The sequence below is a fragment of the Bubalus bubalis genome, chromosome 1 (genome assembly GCF_019923935.1).
Source record: "Bubalus bubalis isolate 160015118507 breed Murrah chromosome 1, NDDB_SH_1, whole genome shotgun sequence".
Classification (NCBI taxonomy): domain Eukaryota; kingdom Metazoa; phylum Chordata; class Mammalia; order Artiodactyla; family Bovidae; genus Bubalus; species Bubalus bubalis.
The window spans coordinates 156,104,337-156,124,225 of NC_059157.1; the positions used below are offsets into that span (position 1 = coordinate 156,104,337).

General features: G+C 43.3%; 1 long non-coding RNA gene across 1 annotated transcript; it reads left to right on the plus strand.

The window, feature by feature from the left end:
- Window positions 1-1,745: 1,745 nt before the first annotated feature.
- LOC123334363 lies at window positions 1,746-14,998 on the plus strand. The gene is made up of 4 exons (XR_006552110.1): window positions 1,746-1,936; window positions 2,707-2,838; window positions 3,369-3,542; window positions 14,939-14,998. It is a non-coding gene; the product is annotated as an uncharacterized LOC123334363 (long non-coding RNA).
- The last annotated feature ends 4,891 nt before the right edge of the window (window positions 14,999-19,889 follow it).

The window sequence follows — 19,889 nt, forward strand, 5'->3', positions numbered from 1 at the left end:
GAGGAGAAGGGGACGACAGAGGATGAGATGGCTGGATGGCATCACTGACTTGATGGACATGAGTCTGAGTGAACTTCGGGAGTTGGTGATGGACAGGGAGGCTTGGCGTGCTGCAATTCATGGGGTGGCAAAGAGTCGGACACGACTGAGCGACTGAACTGAACTTTCTTAGCAACTTTCAAATATACAGTATTCTTAACTACTAGAGTCAGCATTTCTAAATGAAGATACATGCATTTTATTCTATTCTTTCCAGAAAAATTCACTTGGGATCAACTCAGCAGACATACTTCTGGGTAATGTACTAGACTGAAACAGGGAGGCTCCACCTGCCCCACAAGCCTTCTTCAGCTGGTCCCCTCAAGACACCTATGAATAGTCAAGCAATAATTTTACAAATTGAGAACCTTACACATACCTATGCATTTTTCTGTTTATTGTTGTTCGGTCACGTCTGACTCTGTGAACCTATCAACTGCAGCATGCCAGGCTTCCCTGTCCTTCACCATCTCTCAGAGTTTGGTCAAACTCATGCCCATTGAGTCAATGATGCCATCCAACCATCTCATTCTAAAGGAAATCAACCCTGATTCATTGGAAGGATTGGTGCTGAAGCTGAAGCTCCAATACTTTGGCCACCTGATGTGAAGAGCAGACTCATTGGAAAAGACCCTGATACTGGGAAAGATTGAGGGCAGGAGGAGAAGGGGACTACAGAGGATGAGATGAGATGTCTATTACGATGATTCCTTTTCTTCTCTAGACTCTAAGATCCTGGTGGGTAAAGACTGTATTTCTCTGAGTCCCTAGCCAGTGGAAGTCAGCCATTAAGCAATTACTATAAGGTTTTAAGGGTTATGCTAGGGCAAGGGTCACATGTTCTCAAAGCACATAGCAGGGAGCCAAACCTAGTCTAGGCATCAGAAAAGGCCTCCTGGAGGAGTAATATTTTAAATGAAAGCTGAATTAAAATGACTCAGGAGAAAGCACAAACTGGAATTGAATGAGTGGATGAGAGCTTTCTAAGAGCGTGGGTAATGCCCACATTACTCGGTAACTGGATATAAGTTGGCAAGAAACAATGAAGAAAACATATTCAGGAGGATGGGGTGAGATGAAGTGTTTTATGTTGGCATTGAATTTGAGGTTGCTCCTGAGCTAACTGTGTGGAGCTGTGTAGGAGGCAGTGGGAGATAGGATAGGGGTGTTCAAGAAATCTGGGTGGGCTCCTTGGGAGTCCTTAACACTGGGTGGCAAGAAAAGCCAAGAGAGAGGATGAGATTGCCCAACAAGAGTGGCAGAGAAAAGGTGAAGGCAGACCTGAGGAAAGGAAGCCGAGGAAATTGGAAGGCAAGAGGGATAAGGAGAAAGATAGGAGACGGCAGCACGGAACCAAGGGAAGGGAATGCTTCAAGGAGGAAGGGATGGTCACCAGGCCAAGGCTCTGCTCAGACAGTGGGATTTGGCAATGAGAACTTCTTCAGTGACCTTGATGGCTTAGCAGGCCAAAGTGGGCAGAGGTGAAGTCACACCGGTAGAGGCATAAATGAGGGGTTAGGGAAAGGAGGCGGCAAGTTGAGTTTGACAGTGAGTGAGAACAGATGAGGGTAGCTGGAAGGATAGGTAGGTTGGATCAGTGTTCCTTAATCACCTGGGGAGCTTTCAAAATAACTTCTGACACTGAGCCCCACCCCTGCCAATTCTGACTTAATTGTTCCGAGGTACAGCTTGGCCACTGTAACGTTTTTAATGCTCCCCAGGTGATTTTCATCAGTAACTAGTGCTGAGAGCAATTGGACTAGAAAAAATAATTTCTTTTAAAGATAGGAGTGGGTTCAGCATGTGAAATGCTAAAGGATGGAGCCACAGAGCAGCAACAGTTGAAAATACAGAGGCAGAGGTGGTGGTGACTGATGTGGAAGATCCTGGGATGGAGGTGAGGATGGAGTCAGCAAGGTAGAGGCTGTGACTTAAAAAGAAAGCAATTCTTCAGTACTCAGCCATTAAAAAGAATAAAATAATGCCATTTTCAGCAACATAGATAGACCTAGGAGAAGGCAATGGCACCCCACTCCAGTACTCTTGCCTGGAAAATTCCATGGATGGAGGAGCCTGGTGGGCTGCAGTCCATGGGGTCGCTAAGAGTCGGACATGACTGAGCACTTCCCTTTCACTTTTCACTTTCATGCATTGGAGAAGGAAATGGCAGCCCACTCCAGTGTTCTTGCCTGGAGAATCCCAGGGACAGGGGAGCCTGATGGGCTTCCATCTGTGGGGTCGCACCGAGTCGGACACGACTGAAGCGACTTAGCAGCAGTGGCAGCAGAGAGGACTAGGCAAGGCTGGGTGCCTGGTTTACGTTAGCGACCCTGAACTTGTAGTGTCAGCAGTACGTGAAGCGGATGGTTTTCAGCAGAACATTAAGAAATGTGCAAACAGTACTTCCCTAAGCATGAGGTTTACATTCTTCATACCCTGTTGTTGGGAGGATTAAAAGTTAAACAGCTAAGACCATAGGAAGCACTGGGGTGGGGGTGATTGCAAGTTAACCAACGAAATCCCTTGTAAATAGTTACATTTTCTGAATCCAAAACAGATGAACTAACAAACAAAAATCTTGTATTGCTATAAAAACATGGTAATAATAAAGAGAAAATCGGGGCTTCCCTGGTGGCTCACTGGTAAACAATCCGCCTGCCAATGCAGGAGACTCGGGTTTGATCTCTGATCTGAGAAGATCCCACATGCCTTGAGCAACTAAGCCCTTGCGCCACAACTACTACGCCCGTGCTCCGCAACCAGAGGAGCCACCTCAAAGAGCAGCCGGTGCACCAGCAGGTAAGGAGTCCCCGCTCGCTGCAGCAAGAGAGAAACCCGCACAGCAGCGAAGACCCAGAAGAGATAAATACATAAATCTTACATAATACTAAGAGAAAAGCAACAGCATTCTACATATTTTAAGTAACTAAAAAGCAAACCCTCTACATTTTTACCATTGTTTGCTTCTTACAAACACTGGCATCTCCCTCCCCTATATTTGCAGTGAATTGTTTACAACTGTCCACAAATCTCACCATTTCCCACATTCAGTCTAACCCAGTGCTTTCCGGTTTTATAACTGAGTAACTTGGTATTTGTGGAGCTGCAATCTGAACATTTTGAAGTTGTGGGAAAAAAAAGTAAGTCGTAGTGAAGCCACGAATACCTTAATTTTCCATGATACTGCTCCGGTTGGTGAGTAGGATAACCAAGTGTCCAGTTTTGCAAGGGACTGAGGGGTTTTCGGGGATGCAAGGCTGTCAGTGCAGAACCTAGAGCGTCCAGGCAAACTAGAGGGTTGATCACTTGACACTTTCCCCCACAACCAGCCCTCACTCGCTTGTTGGTGACACATGCTTGCTCACACGTGGCCTGAGAGACCAGCAGAGAAAAAGTCTGCAAGCCAGATTCCCGGCCGGAAGATGGTGTGGTGAAAGGGACACCCTGCCCTACCTTTTGCTCCATCCAACTTTCACTGCAGTGCCAGGGAGCATCCACACACGGTAAGTCCTAAAACCCCTGCCCTCCTTTGCCACCACGTCCTTTGATGAGGCTGTTCTGCCCTACCTTGACTCAGAGATGCCTTTTTCTATCTTGAGGTTATCGTCCTAAGAAGGCCTCCTTCCCTTTCCAAACCACAGTTCTTTTCTCCTTTCATCCTCAGATAAGATAAACCAAGCCAAACACATACCTTAATTATCAGGCCAAAGCACTTCTTGATAAAAGAATTTTAAACATCTCAATACAAAACGAGTGCTTTGCTCTTTAGACAGGGAGGGCACTGACTGACCTCCGCGGCCCTTTCACAATAGAAACCAGGTTTTTATCAGGAAGAACCTGCTTTCTTCATTCTGGGATGTGCTTTGCTTAGAGCCAATTTTAAAATAACACACAGATGAAAGTCATATTCTTGAGGGAGAACGGGAAAACAGTTTGTATCATACAATGAAGAAAAGAGGTTTTTCTCTATTAAATCCTTCATCCGTGTTTGTTGATCTGATGAATAAATGAAGACAAAGCAGATTTATTTAATCCTGGAAAAGTTTCTCCTTGCCTTCACTGTAATTTAGCAAGTATGCGTTTTGTAACACAAGGTGTAAAGTTCTGGAACCAGGCTCTGGAGTACATAAGGCCAAGTAAAGCAAAGTCCTTGCAATGATAGTCAGTTGTGATCAATTACAAGTGTGTAGTAAGGTAAGGAAAGAAAAGTGCAGAACAGAGGAGACCATTTTACTTTAGAATACCTTTTCCACAATCACATGGTGAGGCAACCCCGTTATAAACTAGGAAAGTGTCAAACATTTGGGTGGAGGATCAGAGAGGAAAAAAGTATAGTGAATAAATTCTTATCGACCCTGTACAAAACACAGAGAGAGCCTCTAAGGAGGATATGGTGGTTCAGATTTTGGTTGGTTTGCAAAGTTTTTTTCCTGGTTTCTTGTAGCCCAGCATCAATGAAGAGTCACAGTCAAAGAAATGTGAATCTGTCTCTGGCAGCCTGAAAGATGAACTCATATATTTGTTGTGGGTATTTTTAAAGAACCAGACCAAATACCTTACAGAAAGCATCCCAGAAATCCTCCCCAGCTACAGTTTTCCCCAAAGCTCTGGAGTCATTGTTGTTGTTCAGTCGCTCGGTAGTGTCCGACTCTTTGTGACCCCAAGGAATGTAGCTCACCAGGCTCCTCTGTCCATGGGATTGTCCAGGCAAGAATACTGGAGGGGGTAGCCATTCCCTTCTACAGGGGCTCTTTCCCACCCAGGATTGAACCCGGGTGTCCTACATTGTAGGCAGATTCTTTGCTGTCTGAGGCACCAGGGAAACCCTCTGGATTCATGGCCGCCCCTAAAAATAAAATGACTGCTACTCACTCTGGTCCATGAAGTGGTCCTTCTTCACTTCCATGTTCCTCTCCCAGTTGTGGGCTTCCCTTGTGGCTCAGCTCGTAAAGAATCCATCTGCAATGTGGGAGACCTGGGTTGGAGACCTGGGTTCGATCCCTGGGTTTGGAAGATCCCCTGGAGAAGAGAAAGGCTACCTGCTCCAGTATTCTGGCCTGGAGAATTCCAGGGACTATACAGTCCCTGGGGTTGCAAACAGTCAGACACGACTGAGCGACTTTCACTCCCAGTTGTAGGTGGCCCTCAGGATTCCCGCCCCTAACCGCCAGCTCTGCCAGGCTGCTGTAGGATGCTGGAGAAATCTCTCCTCATCCCCTACCCTGTTCTTCCTCACTTTCCACAGAGCAGTCTGCGGAATCCTTTGGGAAATGATGTTCCCTCTCTCTGACTGTTTTGTCCGGGGGAAAAAAAAGAACAAAACTCTTGGTGGCATGTTTCTGGCAAATGAGATTCTCCAGTTCGTTCTACCTGCATTCCTGGTGGAGATCATTCTGTCTGGGAAGGCTTGAGTGGCTGGGAGCAGATAGGCTCAACTCAGGGTAGAAGTGAAATGAGATCAGTGGTCGAGCGTAGCTTGTTTTCCTGTGGGTCAGTCTACAAGGGACAGTTGTATAAGTCACAGTGTGAAACTCCCAAATGTGTCTAGGTTAAGATTTGATCTTGTGGAATGGCAACCTAAACAAATCTTGATTTTTTCTCCGTGAGGTCAGAGTTGTAGCTCCCATGTTCAAGTGAGTTCTACTGGTTTTCCCATCATCTGCATTCTGATTGTCTTGGGTCACATAGGATGCCCTCATTTCACTCCTCCTTCAACACTGATATGTGACCCTAGGCCAGTCTGCACAACTGTACTCATTAGGGTGTTCACACACTATAGCCCTGTGTCTCCACTTGTAGAACTCTATGCCAAAGAAATAATCAGAGATACAGACACATATTTATACCAAATACAGGTTTACTTACAATAGTGAAAAAATGGGTACAACCTAAATGTCCCCAAACCAAGAAATGGCTACTTTTTTTTTTTTTAATAATAAATATCAGAGAAGGCATCCCACTCCAGTACTTTTGCCTGGGAAATCCCATGGATGGAGGAGACTGGTGGGCTGCAGTCCATGGGGTAGCCAAGAGTCAGACACGACTGAGCAACTTCACTTTCACTTTTCACTTTTATGCACTGGAGGAGGAAATGGCAACCCACTCCAGTGTTCTTGCCTGGAGAATCCCAGGGATGGGGGAGCCTGGTGGGCTGCCGTCTATGGGGTCGCACAGAGTCGGACACGACTGACGTGACTTAGCAGCAGAAGCAGCATGATGAAATATATATCTATCAGAATTCTGATATCAAAGACTATTTAATAACAAAGTGTTTCTAATTTAATTTTAACTAAAAATCAGGAATGAAAATTCTATTTGAAGTATGACATCAATTTTGTATATGTATATTTGTATGTGCATGTGTGTACACACACAACACAAACACAATTTGGTTGCTCCTCAGTTCAGTTCAGTCGCTCAGTCGTGTCCGACTCTTTGCCACCCCATGAATCGCAGCACGCCAGGCCTCCCTGTCCATCACCAAGTCCCGGAGTTCACTCAGACTCAAGTCCATCGAGTCAGCGATGCCATCTAGCCATCTCATCCTCCGTCGTCCCCTTTTCCTCCTGCCCCCAATCCCTCCCAGCATCAGAGTCTTTTCCAATGAGTCAACTCTTCGCATGAGGTGGCCAAAGTACTGGAGTTTCAGCTTCAGCATCATTCCCTCCAAAGAAATCCCAGGGCTGATCTCCTTCAGAATGGACTGGTTGGATCTCCTTGCAGTCCAAGGGACTCTCAAGAGTCTTCTCCAACACCACAGTTCAAAAGCATCAGTTCTTCGGCACTCAGCTTTCTTCACAGTCCAACTCTCACATCCATACATGACCACTGGAAAAACCATAGCCTTGACTAGATGAACCTTTGTTGGCAAAGTAATGTCTCTGCTTTTGAATATGCTGTCTAGGTTGGACATAACTTTCCTTCCAAGGAGTAAGCGTCTTTTAATTTCATGGCTGCAGTCACCATCTTTAGTGATTTTGGAGCCCATAAAAATAAAGTCTGACACCGTTTCCACTGTTTCCCCATCTATTTCCCATGAAGTGATGGGACCGGATGCCATGATCTTTGTTTTCTGAATGTTGAGCTTTAAGCCAACTTTTTCACTCTCCACTTTCACTTTCATCAAGAGGCTTTTGAGTTCCTCTTCACTTTCTGCCATAAGGGTGGTGTCATCTGCATATCTGAGGTTATTGATATTTCTCCCGGCAATCTTGATTCCAGCTTGTGTTTCTTCCAGTCCAGCGTTTCTCATGATGTACTCTGCATATAAGTTAAATAAGCAGGGTAACAATACACAGCCTTGACATACTCCTTTTCCTATTTGGAACCAGTCTGTTGTTCCATGTCCAGTTCTAACTGTTGCTTCCTGACCTGCATACAAATTTCTCAAGAGGCAGATCAGGTGGTCTGGTATTCCCATCTCTTTCAGAATTTTCCACAGTTTCTTGTGATCCACACAGTCAAAGGCTTTGCCATAGTCAATAAAGCAGAAATAGATGTTTTTCTGGAACTCTCTTGCTTTTTCCATGATCCAGTGGATGTTGGCAATTTGATCTCCTGTTCCGCTGCCTTTTCTAAAACCAGCTTGAACATCAGGAAGTTCACGGTTCCCATATTGCTGAAGCCTGGCTTGGAGAATTTTGAGCATTACTTTACCAGCGTGTGAGATGAGTGCCATTGTGCGGTAGTTTGAGCATTCTTTGTCATTGCCTTTCTTTGGGATTGGAATGAAAACTGACCTTTTCCAGTCCTGTGGCCACTGCTGAGTTTTCCAAATTTGCTGGCATATTGAGTGCAGCACTTTCACAGCATCATCTTTTAGGATTTGGAATAGCTCAACTGGAATTCCATCACCTCCACTAGCTTTGTTCGTAGTGATGCTTTCTAAGGCCCACTTGACTTCACATTCCAGGATGTCTGGCTCTAGGTGAGTGATCACACCATCATGATTATCTGGGTCATGAAGATCTTTTTGTACAGTTCTTCTGTGTATTCTTGCCACCTCTTCTTAATATCTTCTGCTTCTGTTAGGTCCATACCATTTCTGTCCTTTATCGAGCCCATCTTTGCATGAAATGTTTCTTTGGTATCTCTAATTTTCTTGAAGAGATCTCTAGTCTTTCCCATTCTATTGTTTTCCTCTATTTCTTTGCATTGATCACTGAGGAAGGCTTTCTTATCTCTTCTTTCTATTCTTTGGAACTCTGTATTCAGATGCTTATATTTTTCCTTTTCTCCTTTGCTTTTCACTTGGTTGCCCCTAGGTAATAGAAATATAGGTATTATCTTTCTGCATTTTATCATGAACATGTTTATTTTACAGTCATAAGTAAATAAATAATCTTGTAAAGTAAATTAAAAAAGAAAATAATTCTTAGCAGAGTAACTGATGAGAAAGGAAGCTGAGAACTTACTTGGTGGTCCAGTGGTTAAGAATCTTCCTGCCAATGCAGGGAACACAGGTTCAGTCCCTGATCTGGGAAGATTCCACATGCTATGGAGCAACTAAACCCATGTGCCACAGCTACTGAAGCCTGCGTGCCTAGAGCCTGTAGTCTGCAACAAGAGAAGCCACCACAAGGAGAAGCCTGAGCACCAGAACTAGAGGGTAGCCCCAAACTAGAAAGTATCCCTTGTTCTCTGCAACTAGAAAAATCCCACATGCATCAGTGAAGACCCAGCACAGCCAAAAATGAATGAAATAGATAAAAATTTTTAAAAAGAAAAAGAAAGTTGGAACAGCATGAATGGTTAACAATATGGGAATGGGTAAATAAATGGGAGCGCGCTCATGTGTCTCACCTCCCTGAGGGCCACACCTCCTGCTTCTGATTGTGTGGAGGGTACCTGGTCAGTCAGACCTGAGTCACCCCCAGCCTCCTCCTCTCTGTCCTCTCCTGATCCTGACACCTGTGATGATGTGACTGTTGACCTCTTATCAACTTGGACATGACTCTGCTGGCCTTCCTTTCTTGTTTAGAGAAGCCCACACCTCCGACTGTGCGGTTCAGTAGAACTAGCCATCCTGCATCCCACTAAGTGGGGTTCCCAGACCTCAGCTTTGCCAATGGATGCTCCATCCCCCAACCCAGTGATTCATTCAGCTGAGGCACCCACCAGCTCCACTGATCATTTTCTTCAGAAGCCATCAGGAAAACCACTGTCATCTCCTCTGGGACCAAGAGCTGTAACGATATAAGCCAGAGACCAGTGGCTTTACATGACCAGCTTTCCTTCAGGAAAATATATTGTCCATACTGGAGACAATGATACCAATGCAGGTGATACGAAATGAGATATGACAATTAAGTTCTAAAGACATTGTTTGAGCCTCTGAATTCAGCAATGACAGAACTTCTTTTCATTTTTGTCAGTTAATAAACTTCTCTTTCTCCCTCCCTTCCTCTTTCTCTTTTCTCTATTATTCACTTGCTCCTGTTGTTGATTTTTTCTTAAGCTTGTTTGAGAAAGGGCTCTGTCATTTGTAAACAAAGGAATTCTGACTCAAACAGTTAGCCTACCTTGGACTTTGCAACCTGGCTTTTGGAAGTAACTATTTGGCTTTCTTGCATGCCAAGCAAGTCTGGACTTTTTCTAGAGAAACTCTTGACTTAGAGGGCATGACCTTAGACAATCCTTTTTCCTCTGTTTGTGGACACTTTCTGTCTTGTTGGCTGGAAATTTTTTCCCTCCCTACCAGTAAGAGATTGAGATCAGGCGTGTATCATTTATTATTTATAGGCACTAAAATTTTGAGAGCATTTTTAATGACATGGGAAAATACTTGTGATATATGACCTCAATTAGTTAAGTATGTAATAATAGCTAGTCACTGAAAACTACTAGAAGGGAATTTATCAAAATATTAACAGTGATTATAGCTAAGAGATAAGATTATGGGTGATTTATACATTACATTTTCTAAGTTTATAAATGGACATGCAATTATTTTGTGATTAGAAAATAAAAAAGTTATTAAAATAAATACATAAATTGTAGTGCATTCATCCAAAGGACAATTTTGTAGTCATTAGAAAGAATGTTTTGAAGATATTTCAGTGACACTGAAAAATGCTCATAATAGAACAATGGGAAAGGTAGACAAAACTATATATATATCACTGATCTCAATTATGTTAATTATAGATGTGCGAATAGATGCATAGGAAAGGACTAAAGAAATCACTTCAAAACACGAATAGAAGTTATCTCTGAGCTATGAAATCAGGGTTCAGTTTGGGTTTCTTCTTTAATATATGTTTGTGTTTTCCAGCTTTCAGAATCAGAATTCTTTTATAATAAAACAGTAAAATGTTACTCTGGTGGAGAATAGGCTTGAGAAGGCAACTGTCCCTCTCTCCCACCCTTTAATGTAGGGTGCTTCTCACCTGTCCTCCTTTCTCCAGCTCGAGGGCTGAAGTCCTGTCTGCTTCTGTTGTAGGTACAGGCGGGTTGGGATCAATTTCTTTTCCAGATGCCTTATACTCTTTCACCAGAGATGACTGTCTTCTTGAAGCCAAGTTTCTCCTGCTTTATCTTCCAGTTTAGCTATACAACACACGGATATTTACATACGCTGTGTTGTGCTTAGTCGTTCTGTCCTGTCCAACTCTTTGTGACCCCATCGATAGTAGCCTGCCAGGCTCCTCTGTCTATGGGTATTCTCCAGGCAAGAATACTGGAGTGGACTGCCATGCCCTCCTCCAGGGAATCTTCTCATCCCAGGGATTGAGCCAAGGTCTCCCGCATAGAAAGCAGATTCTTTGCTGAGTCACCGGGGAAGCCCATACAACTATAGCAGAATTTCTTGGAAAGGGAGGAGTTAAAGCAGGAAATGTAGCAAAAGAAAAAGGAAGATTTGTGCAACATTTTGAATGCAAGTGAAATACTTTCCGTACATTTTTGTCATTTAATCCTTTCAAAATCCCTCTGGAAAAAGCATCATCATTTCCCCTGATTAATAGATTAACAAAACAAACTCTTAGAAAGAAATATGAAATAACTTCTCTTCCTTCACACAACCAATTAGTGGTGGAAGTGGGATTTGAACCAAGGCAATCTAGGGCCTGTGCTGCTAACTAGTATGTATAGGATGTATCGAGGAAATGTACACCGTGATTTTTGCATAAACTAATGCCTTCTTAGCTGAAAATCTGTAAAACCCTTGCAAAAAGTGGTAAGGGAAAAGTTTCAATTCCTTGTTTTAGTTCCTTTCTTGGTTAATTATCTCATTCTGCACTATTTCTTGACACTCATCTGTATAAGATTCATAACTGATACAACAAAATGAAGACCTCTTTGGATCAAGGAGGGCTTCCCTGGTGGCTCAGATGGTAAAGAATCTGCCTGCCAGGCAGGAGACCTGGGTTTGATCCCTGGGTCAGAAAGAGCCACTAGGGAAGGGAACAGCTACCCACTCCAGTATTCTTACCAGGAGAAGTCCAGGGACAGAGGATCCTGGAGGGCTACAGTTCATTGGGTCACAAAGAGTCAGACAGGACTGAATGACCAACACCTTCATTTTCTCTTGGACCAAGGATTTTTAAAATAATTGTTTAAAAAAAAAGCTCAACTCTCTGTAACTGATTGGAGCTCAGACTTTAAAAATACACAGTGTTCAGTAGGTGTGCATGTAGTTTTAGATACTTCTGCTCCTGCATAGATCTGTGAAGGAAAAGATGAGGAAGGCTATTCTCAGATGTACTTATTGTAAAGGTGTGAGATCATTTTCTGGTCTCCTTCACTTTGTTTTGTGTTGCTAGAGTATGAAGCATTTTAAAGATCAGCTTAGTTATTGTTGATTAGGCAGCAACATTGAGTTTAAGACTTAACTGGGGGCTTCCCTGGTGGCTCAGCTCAGTTCAGTTCAGCAGCTCAGTCATGTCTGACTCATTGAGACCCCATGGACTGCAGCACATTAGGCCTCCCTGTCCATCACCAACTCTTGGAGCTAGCTCAAACTCATGTCCATCGAGTCTGTGATGCCATCCAACATATCATCCTCTGTTGTCCCCTTCTCCTCCTGCCTTCAGTCTTTCCCAGCATCAGGGTCTTTTCCAATGAGTCAGTTCTTTGCATCAGGGGGCCAAAGTATTGGAGTTTCAGCTTCAGCATCAGTCCTTCCAATGAATATTCAGGACTGATTTCTTTTAGGATGGACTGGTTGGATCTTTTTGTGGTCCAAGGGACTCTCAAGAGTCTCCTCCAACACCACAATTCAAAAGCATCAATTCTTCGGTGCTCAGCTTTCCTTATAGTCCAACTCTCACATCCATACATGACTACTGTAAAAACCAAAGCTTTGACGAGACAGACCTTTGTTGGCAAAGTATTATCTCTGCTTTTTAATATGCTATCTAGCTTGGTCATAGCTTTTCTTCCAAGGAGCAAGCATCTTTTAAATTCATGGCTGCAGTTATCATCTACAGTGATTTTGGAGCCCCCAAAGATAAAGTCTGTCACTGTTTCCATTGTTTCCCCATCTATTTGCCATGAAGTGATGGGACCAGATGCCATGATCTTAGTTTTCTGAATGTTGAGTTTTAAGCAAACTTTTTCCCTCTTCTCTTTTACTTTCATCAAGAGGCTCTTTAGTTCTTCTTTGCTTTCTGTCATAAGGGTGGTGTCAGCTGTATATCAGATGTTACTGATATTTCTCCTGGCAATCTTGATTCCAGCTTGTGCTTCATCCAGTCCAGCATTTCTCATGAGGTACTCTGCATATAAGTTAAATAAGCAGGGTGACAATAAACACCCTTGACATTCTCCTTTCCTGATTAGGAACCAGTCTATTGCTCCATGTCCAGTTCTAACTGTTGCTTCTTGACCTGCATACAGATTTCTCAGGAGGCAGGTCAGGAGGTCTGGTATTCCCATCTCTTGAAGAATTTTCCACAGTTTTGTTGTGATCCACACAGTTGAAGGTTTTGGCATAGTCAATAAAGCAGAAATAGATGTTTTTCTGGAACTTTATGGCTTTTTTGATGATCCAACAGATGTTGGCAATTTGATCTCTGATTCCTCTGCCTTTTCTAAATCCAGCTTGAACATCTGGAAGTTCATGCTTCATGTACTGTTGAAGCCTGGCTTGAAGAATTTTGAGCATTACTTTACCAGCGTGTGAGATGAGTGCAATTGTGCGGTAGTTTGAGCATTCTTTGGCATTGCCCTTCTTTGGGATTGGAAAGAAAACTGACCCTTTCCAGTCCTGTGGCTACTGTGGAGTTTTCCAAATTTGTTGGCATATTGCATGCAGCACTTTCACAGCATCATCTTTCAGGATTTGAAATAGGTCAACTGGAATTCCATCACCTCCACTAGCTTTGTTTGTAGTGATGCTTCCTAAGGCCCACTTGACTTTGCATTCTAGGATGTCTGGCTCTAGGTGAGTGATCACACCATCATGATTATCTGGGTCATGAAGATGTTTTTTGTATAGTTCTGTGTATTCTTGCCACCTGTTCTTAATATCTTAATATCTGTTAGGTCCCTACCATTTCTGTCCTTTATTGTGCCCATCTTTGCATGAAATGTTCCCTTGGTATCTCTGATTTTCTTGAAGAGATCTCTAGTCTTTCCCATTCTATTATTTTCCTGTATTTCTTTGCACTGATCACTGAGGAAGGCTTTCTTATCTCTCCTTGCTATTCTTCAGAACTCTGCATTCAAATGGGTATATCTTTCCTTTGCTTGTTTGCCTGTAGCCTTTCTTCTTTTCTCAGCTATTTGTAATGCCTCCTCAGACAACCGTTTTGCCTTTTTGCATTTCTTTTTCTTGGGGATGGTCTTGATCACTGCCTCCTGTACAATGTCACAACCTCTGTTCATAGATCTTCAGGCACTCTATCAGATCTAATCCCTTGAATCTATTTGTCACTTCCAGCATATAATCATAAGGGATTTGATTTAGATCATACCTGAATGGTCTAGTGGTTTTCCCTACTTTTTTCAGTTTAAGTCTGAATTTGGCAATAAGGAGTTCATGATCTGAGCCACAGTCGGCTCCCTGTCTTGTTTTTGCTGACTGTATAGAGCTTCTCCATCTTCGGCTGCAAAGAATATAATCAACCAAAATTCGGTAATTCAGACACAATGTCAACCCACTCCAGTACTCTTGCCTGGAAAATATCGCATAGACAGAGGAGCCTGGTAGGCTGCAGTTCATGGGGTCGCTAAGAGTCAAGCACGACTGAGCGAGTTCACTTTCACTTTTCACTTTCCTGCATTGGAGAAGGAAATGGCAACCCACTCCAGTGTTCTTGCCTGGAGAATCCCAGGGACGGGGGAGCCTGGTGGGCTGCCGTCTCTGGAGTCGCACAGAGTTGGACACGACTGAAGCTACTTACCAGCAGCAGATGACATCCATGTATAGAGTCTTCTCTTGTGTTTTTGGAAGAGGGTGTTTTCTATGACCACTGCATTCTCTTGACAAAACTGTTAACCTTTGACCGGCTTTGTTTTGTACTCCAAGGCCACATTTGCGTGTTACTCCAGCTATCTCTTGATTTCCTACTTTTACATTCCAGTCCCCTATAATGAAAAGGACATCTTTTTTGGGTGTTAGTTCTAGAAGGTCTTGTAAGTCTTCATGGAACCGTTCAACTTCAGCTTCTTTAGCATTACTGGTTGGGGCATAGACTTGGATTACTATAATATTGAATGGTTTCCCTTGGAAATGAACAGAGATCATTCCGTCGCTTTTGAGATTGCATCTAAGTACTGCATTTTGGACTCTTTTGTTGACTATGATGGCTACTCCATTTCTTCTAAGGGATTCTTGCCCACAGTAGTAGATATAATGGTCATCTGAGTTGAGTTCACCCATTCCAGTACATTTTAGTTTACTGGTTCCTAAAATGTCGATGTTCACTCTTGCCATCTCATGTTTGACCACTTCCAGTTTGCCTTGACTACAAAAAGAATGAAGAGACAGAGCCAAAGCAAAAACAACACCGAGTTCTGGATGTGACTGGTGATGGAAGTAAAGTCAGATGCTGTAAAGAGCGATAGAGCATAGGAACCCTGGTGGCTCAGTGTAAAGAATCCAGCTGCCAGTGCAGAAGACACAGGTTCAGTCCCTGGTCTGGGAAGAACCTACATGCCACACAGCAACTAAGCCTGTGTACCACAACTACTAATCCCCGTCTGCTAGAGCCTGGAAGCCACAGCTACTGACCCTATGTTCTGCAACTACTGAAGTCTGCATGCCCTAGAGCCTGTGCTCTGCCCAAAGAAAAGCCATCGCAATAAGAAGCCCGCACACTGCAATGAACAATAGCCCCGGCTCGCCACAACTAAAGAAAAGCCTGCACAGCAGTGAACACCCAACACAGCCATAAATAAATAAATAAATAAAATTTAAAAGACTTATCTGGAGAAGTTACCTCCCTTTTGCCAAAATTATTGCCAATGTGGTTCTACTTTTTGAAGCCTCTGATCTGATCCACTATGGCTTTACCTGTTTGTTCACTCATATCTGCCTGAGTGGGAAACCTACTCAAGAAGCAGGGAGGGGCAGGGGAGTCAGGGCAGCTGACTTGGGACCAGAGAAGAGAAACTTTAGAGAAGATGAGATGTCCAACAGTATTAAAAGCTGAAGACAGGTGAAGCGGTTAAAAGTTGAGGAAAAATAGCTGGCTTTGAAAATTTCAGGTGGTTACTGGAGCAGATATGAAAGAGAGGCAGAAGTATAATTCAGGTTGCAGTGTGGTTAGGAATGAGTGGGAAGTGAGGGAGTAAGTGAATCTGAGCAGATTCTTCTTTCTTTGGCAGTGAAGAGCAGGGGGGAAGTTTAAGCATGTGGAAGAGTTGAGAGAAAGTGTGTGCTTGCCAGCTTGCGTGTGTGTGTGTGTGTGTGCGCGCACGCGCGCGCAGGAAATGAGAAAGCTGAACAGGTTATAAGTGAAATAGGAAGCAACACATTCAGAGAGGAAGGGTGGAAGAGGAAGAAATACCATTACTGAGCTACTCTGTTCCAGCTAGGACTTCATATTGTTTCATTTAATGCACACAGCAATCTTGGGAGGAAAGAGGATCAGAGAAGGTAAATAATTTGCCCAAGATCAAACAGCTATTATTCTGGCAGATTAAACACACAGACCTATAAGCTCTATGTGTGAAAGAGATGGAAAAGGAGAAAGAATATTTAGTAAAGAAAGGTCTTAGAGGAGGTGGTTGGAATTTAAACATATGGGTTAATAAGACTGAGGGACATAATTACCCCAGAGGCAAAGAAAGATGGAATCAGAAAATACTGTAAAAGAGACTAGAACTTAATTTCATTTTGTTTCCTCGACAAAAATAGTCTATGTACCTGGCGTAGGTGTCCAGCTAGGTTTCTAGGAGACCATCTATGATTCCCATTAGGCCTAGAGTGATAGAAACATATGTGAATGTATGGGATTTTAGTTCCCTGACTAGGAATAGGATCTGAGCCCTTGGGAGTGAGAGCAGAGTCCTAACCACTGGACCACCAGTGAATTCCAATGTATCTTTTTTTTTTTTAATCCCCTGTTTGCGTGTGGTTTTGATCATCCCCCAAATTATTTTGGATAGTACACTGTGCCCTTGCACCACTGTGCACTCAGACAGCTATTCCTTTTACCTGGAATTTCCCTCCTCATCTATTTATGAGTAACCAAATGAAATAAATACTGACAGCAAATGAGTCCCATTCAAGAATTTGGTCTTATGAGTTTTATCTGTTAGGTTGCTGCTAGATTACATTGACTGGGCATGTGAACTAGAAGAATTTTTAAATAAAGACTACTAAAAAATGAGCAACAAATTACAGCTGATCTTTGCATCATCTAGGTCATTCCCATTGAAATTTGTGACCTACTTTATCTTATATTCTATTGCCATAGAGCTTAGGTTAAATGTGTAACTGAAGAAAATTGATTTCCAGTGCAAATCTTAATTTTTATTGTGCCCTGCAGTGCCGCAAGGATGATGCATGTGTGATAAGTCTCACATTTAGAAGATTCCAGGGGGACTTTTGAGAGTTAAGGTATTATGGCCTCTATCAGTGGATATTAAGATAATATATTTTCTGAAGATGTGTATCCTTTTCTTAAAAAAGCAAGGGACTTTATAAATATCCTTAGGCACAAAAGAAACAGGATTTTCTGTCTTCTTCAGAAATAGTCTACAATTTACAGAGGTCAATCAGTATTTCCTAAAAAGGAAAAACAATATTTATCTTGAAAAATATAAGCTTCAAACACAAGAATAAATTCTTGTCCCTTAAATGTTTTAATGCCTCATTTGGTTTCAAAATCAATTCTGAAGTAAAGTGCAAATTTAGAATTCTCAAGACCTTATCTTTATACATTAAAAAAAAAACTAAAAAAAAAAAAAACCAGCTGGCAAACATCTGCCAGTGGTAGAGTATGTGTTTGGTTAGGCAGGTGGAAGAAGGGGCCTGACCAAGCCTAAGGGTTAACATTCCCCAGCATTCTCTGCAAAAGGGCACGTTTGTTTCTGAATGGTAAAGCTTTTTTCATTGTATCTGTGATATTGTGATTTTAATGAGAAATATATATTTGGTCTTTCAGCATTGTTCCTGCACACAGTTCCGAAAATGCATGGGATTTCCTAAGAGTTGAGAATAATAAGGGTGCCTTTTGTTATGTTAATGAGATTACTTTTGAGAAGCCCCTAGGTAACCTAAGGATGGGGGCTGGTTGCCAGGGGAAGCAATCCTGATTACAGGCTTGGACCTGCCCCCTCCAACTCCAGGAAGGGAAAAGGAGCTGGCAGTTGAATCAATCCCCAATCACCAATTGGCCAATCGCCAATATATATGGAAGCCTCTTTAAAAACCCAAAAGGAGGGTTCGAAAAGCTTCCAGGTAGGTGAACCAGAATACTCTCACATGCCGGGCCCCAAGTCCATAGGCATGGTAACTCCTGTTCTCAGGACTTAGACTTCTGTGTCTCTTCAGTTCATAGCCTTTAACATCTTTTAAAAATCAATAATCTAGTAAGCAAGCTGTTTTCCCGAGGTCTGTGAGCCGCTCTAGCAAATTAATCAAATCCTGGGGTGGGAGGGTGGGGGGGGTAGGAACCTCCAATTTATAGCCAGTTAGTCAGAAGCACATAGATCAGTTGATAAAGAATTTGCCTGCAATGCAGGAGACCCCGGTTCCATTCCTGGGTCGGAAAGATCTGCTGGAGAAGGGATAGGCAACCCACTCCAGTATGCTTGGGCTTCCCTTGTGGCTCAGCTGGTAAAGAATCCGCCTGCAATGAGGGAGATCTGGGTTCGATCCCTGGGTTGGGAAGATCCCATGGAGAAGGGAAAGGCTACACACTCCAGTATTCTGGCCTGGAGAATTCCATGGACTGTATGGTCCATGGGGTCGCAAAGAGTCGGACACGACTGAGAGACTTTCACTTTCAGTCAGAAGCAGAGGTGATGACCTGGAGTTGCTATTGGTGTCTGAAGTGGGGGCAGTCTTGTGGGACCAAGCCCTTAACATATGGGATCTGACACTATTTCCTTGTGTACAGTGTCAGAATTGAGTTAAATTTGAGGGATATCTGGTCAATATCTCAGGGAATTGTAATTGCTCAGTAGTGTGGAAAAAAACTGTAACATCTTGTTTTCTTTCTAAGTCGCCTGGTGGGCTGCCATCTATGGGGTTGCACAGAGTCGGACACGACTGAAGTGACTTAGCAGCAGCAGCAGTCGAGTCCGACTCTTTGCTCATGACTCTCTACTCCATGGATTGTAGCCCACCAGACTCCTCCACCCATGCAATTCTCCAGGCAAGAATACTGGAGTAGGTTGCCGTGCCCTTCTCCAGGGTATCTTTCTGGCTCAGGGATCGAACCTGGGTCTCCCATGTTTCAGGCAGATTCTTTACCATCCGAGCCACCAGGGAAGCCTTGGTATATGTTTAAATCTCCATTACTCTGGGAGTTTATAATGCATATTAAACCCCAAATGTGTTGTCTTTGACCTACATCAGATTGGTTGTTGTTTCTGTCTAATCTGTCTCAGTCTGCATGCCTTTTGGTAAAGTGAGCTTTTCAGTTATATTGGTCCTGAAACAGGAGGGAAGGGGGCAAAGCATAGCATTTAAAAGAATGACATAGCTGTTGCTGTTTAGTCAATAAGTCATGACTGACTCTTTTTCGACCCCATGGAGTAGACATGACATAATCTGATTAGGACCAAATATTGGATTGGCCAATAAGTTCGTTTAGTTTTTTGTAAGGAAAAATCCCAAACAAACTTTTTGATCAACCCAGTAGGTCCACGGTGGCAGATGAATCAACTTCCACTAGACCTTCAGCCTCAGTATATGCTTACTGTGGACATCCCAGGTGGCACTAGTGGTAAAGAACCTGCCTGCCGATGCAGGAGATATAAGAGACATGGGTTCCATCCCTGGGTCAGGAAGATTCCCCTGGAGGAGTGCATGGCAACCACTCCAGTACGCTCATTGTAATACATTCGCATAAGCTAAGTGACATACCAAACAGCGCCATGACAGTTTTAAGGCTGACGATAAAAATCAAAAGGTGAGCGCTGTAGGCTTCCTTGGTGGCTCAGTGGTAAAGAATCTGCCTGCCAATGCAGGAGACATGGGTTCATCCCTGGTCCAGGAAGATCCCACCTGCCACAGAGCAACGAGGCCTGTGCGCCACAACCACTGAGCCTGAGCTATAGAGCCCTGGAGCTGCAGCAATTCAGCCCGTATACCACAACTACTAAAGCACCATGCTCTGCAACAAGAGAAGCTACTGCAATGAGAAGTCCATGCACTGAACTAGAGAAAAGCCCTGGAAGCATCAAAGACCCAGAACAAGCAAAAATAAATAAATTAAAAAAAAATAAACCCA